The sequence below is a fragment of the Pteropus alecto genome, unplaced genomic scaffold (genome assembly GCF_000325575.1).
Source record: "Pteropus alecto unplaced genomic scaffold, ASM32557v1 scaffold177, whole genome shotgun sequence".
Taxonomy (NCBI): Eukaryota; Metazoa; Chordata; class Mammalia; order Chiroptera; family Pteropodidae; genus Pteropus; species Pteropus alecto.
The window spans coordinates 8,998,531-9,002,268 of NW_006442207.1; the positions used below are offsets into that span (position 1 = coordinate 8,998,531).

At 38.9% G+C, this 3,738-nt stretch overlaps 1 pseudogene; it reads right to left on the minus strand.

Annotated features, from left to right (window-relative positions):
- Positions 1–3,102: 3,102 nt before the first annotated feature.
- LOC102882339 lies at positions 3,103–3,415 on the minus strand (annotated as a pseudogene).
- Between the last annotated feature and the right edge of the window lie 323 nt (positions 3,416–3,738).

Sequence of the window (3,738 nt, forward strand, 5' to 3'; positions counted from 1 at the left end):
AGAAAGCTTAATAAGCAACATCTGAGGAAAAATTGGCCAACAATTCTCCAAAATTGGCAAAAGAGTGAACTATAGCATCAAGAACAAATGGAGATCATGTAATCATGAGCTCACAGCCTGATACCATTACTTAATTAGAAGTTTGGGGATCTTAGATTGGTTGTGTGGCTGGATTTGATTTCCTGGAGGGTAGAGAGATCCTTAATTTGGGGCCCAGTCATGTGACTCGCTTAGGCTAATGAGATGATAGAATAAAAGACATAGAAGAGACTTGAAACATGCCTTCACGCATGGGCTTCTTCTCTGATTATTCTGCTATCACCATGGAAGAATGTACCTCAGACAGCCTGTTGATGCAAGGTAGATGGGAAACACACACAGAGCACTTATGCAAGTAATATGCCTCTGTTAGGCAGGCCCAGCTGAATTCACTAAAGATAACCCAACCCCGACCATTGATGGATGACTAAGAATTAAAGATTAATTTTTTGAGGTGCCAACAATGTTTTACACATAAAATAGATTTTGTCTAGAGGAAGTAGAAACTGCCTTATGCTTAAGGCAACAGAAAGTTCAGATGTAGGGATTCCAGAACAAATTGATTCATTAACTCTACAATATCATCTGGAACCAGGTTCTTTCCAAATCTCTGCTCTGCCATCTCTTATCATTGGCTTCAGCCTCAAGATAGCTGCCACAATTTCATTTTAATGTCTACATAATAAAATGTCCAGAGGAAGAAAAAGGGCTGTTTTCTCTCTCTTTTTTAATCTTAGAAACAGTGAAACATTTCCCAGAAGTCTCTTTGCTGATTTGTGGAAGGAAGGAAGGAAGGAAGGACGGAAGGAAGGGAAACAAGAAGCAGGAAGGAAGGAAGGAAGGAAGGAAGGAAGGAAGGAAGGAAGGAAGGAAGAAAGGAAGGCTATTATATTTCTAGGTTTAAGCTAATGGTTTGAAGGATGATTTCTTATACAGGACTATATGGCAATAGCGAACAATGTAAAATATAGAAGTACTAAATTCTATGATTAAAAGAAAAAGACTGACCTTGGTTTCTAGGAAGATGGAGTAGATATACTTTTCCCTACTCATCCCAGTAATATATTTAAGAACTCTGAGCATTACATATTAAGTGAACATAAAATGATTCTGAAAGGTAGAAACTAGGAGGCAAAACAACTAGAGACCTTGGGGCCCAAGGAATTATATGGTGGTGAGTTCCCTGGTTTTTCTTTTTATCTTATACATCATAGATTTACAGTTGGAAAGCTGACAACCTAAAAATGCCAATAGGCACAGACAAAAAAAGTCCTAATAAAAGCCAGCTTCTCTCTAGCCAAAGAACCAGAAAAGGTACAGACTCACAAGACATAAAACCTTTAGTCAATAACTGCCACTCAAGTCAAATTACACAGGAAAAAAATAATTGTAGCCCCACCACCACCCAGGTCAGCAAAGGCCAAGTGGGGACCTAGACTTCCACTCTTGCCTGGTTGTAATGAGTTGTATGTACCCAGCTCCCCCACTGACCACAGAGATAGTAGAGAAGACAGAAGAGGGAGCTAAGATTTTCATTTTATCAGGCAGTAATGAGGCACTTCTCCCACAGTAGTGAAGACCATATATGGAGCCTGGACTTCCTCTACTAGAAATAATGAGGAGTCCCTCCCTCTGCCTTCTGAGGTCATGTAGAGAATGTCTAATGGAGAGTTAGGACTTTGACCACTATCCAGCAGTGACAGGCCGTCCTCACTCAGGTGTCATTGGAGGCTATGCAGAATGGTGCTGGGAACTTCTACAGTCCCAGTCGGGAAGGCATCAGCATTGGCATAGTGGAAAGCCAGAATTTCCACTCAACCCACCAATAACAAAGAAGACACCCTATAAGTGTGAAAGAGATTGAGAAGGAAACCTGGAATTCTCCCATCTGGCAGTAATGAGACAGAAATCCCCCTTTTCCTGTTGGGAAGAAGCAGCTAAACCATAGATTGAAATAAGAACCAGAATCTCATAATATAATACCACAGATGCCCAGATTTCAATAAAACTTTCATCATACCAAGAACCAGAAAGATCTCAATCTGAATGAAAAAAGACTATAGATGGAGACACCAAGATGGCAGAAATGTTAGAACTATGGCAACAATTTTAAAGCACCCATTAAAAAATACCCCAATGAACAATTATGAACACACCTGAAACAAAGGTTAAAATAGAAAATCTCGACAGATAAATAAAAAGGCACAGAAGGAAATGGAAAATACAAAGAAGAACCAAATGAAAATTTTAGAACTGAAAAATACAATAACTCAAATGAAAAACTTAGGGAATGGGCTTAAGAGAAGAATGGAGAGGATAGAAGAAAAAATCAGTAAACAAGAAGAGAAGGCAATTAAAATTGACAATCTAAACAAAAAGGGAAAAAAGTAAAAAATAAATAAACAAATAAAGACGAAATTCAGGGACCTGTGGGGATATAACAAAAGGCCTAACATTTGTGTCTTTGGAATCCCAAAAAGGGAGGAAAAAGAAGGAAGGATTGAAAAGATTCTCAAAGAAATAATGGGCGAAACTTTCCAAATTTGGCAAAAAGACATTCTTACAGATTTAAGAATTGAGCAAACCCCAAAGAGGTTTCATCTGGGGAGGATGCTAATACCAATGGTATTGTGTTTTACAATTCCAGTTCCACTTGTTCATTGTTAGTATATAGGAAAGTCCTTGCCTTCTGTATATTAACTTTGTATCATCCAACTTTCCACAGCTGCTTATTAGTTTCAAGAGTTTTTTGTCGATACTTTCAGATTTTCTATATGTCACCATGTCATTTTTTGTTCCAGTACATTGAAAAAGAGTGATGAGAGGGACATCCTTGCCTTGTACCTGCCTGATCTTAGTGGGAAAGCTTCAAATTTCTCACGATTATGGACCATTCAACTGTTGATAGACTTTATTGAGTTGAGAAAGTTTCCTTTTATTCTTCGTTCTGTGAGAACTTTTATCATGGATGGGCACTGGATTTTGTCAAATCTCTTTCTGCATCTATTGATGTTATTTTTTTTTAAACCAAAACATTTATGGCATTACTAATTGTTGAAATCCTTAAGATGAACTGGATGCTACAAAAGCTACCCCCTTGGGTTTAGGTGTTGTTCCTTCACAGAAACCCTGTTGGGTTTAGGTGTTGTTCCTGCCTGAATCTGTGGTATACAAGTTTTAGATGCCTTGATGCCCAGCCCTGGTGGTATTTTGTCTTTCACTCTTGGCACTCCAGCAATACTTTCTCTTCCACTTGGAAAGGTAGCCACATTTGCCACAGGTAGACTTCTGAAGGTAGTGGGTTTTAGAGACACAGCAGTGGCATATCGTGTGTCTTATTGTGACGCTTTCCAAAAGATGACGTTACCTTCGTCATCTCGCTTCTGTGGTGGAGACCAAAGAGCTGATCGTGTAATTTTTAAAAATGTAATCCATCACATCGACAGAGTAAAAAGAAAGGAAGGGAGGGAGGAAGGAAGGAAGGAAGGAAGGAAGGAAGGAAGGAAGGAAGGAAGGAAGGAAGGAAAGAAGGAGTGGGGGGAAACCAATCTACCAAAATTCAAGATATATATAGGTATAATAATAAAGACTGTGTGCCATTGATGGAGGACTAGGTATACAGGTCAAAGAAACAGAACAGAGGTCAGGAACTGAAAAACAATATGCACAACTAACCTTTGACAGAAGTGCAAAAGCAAT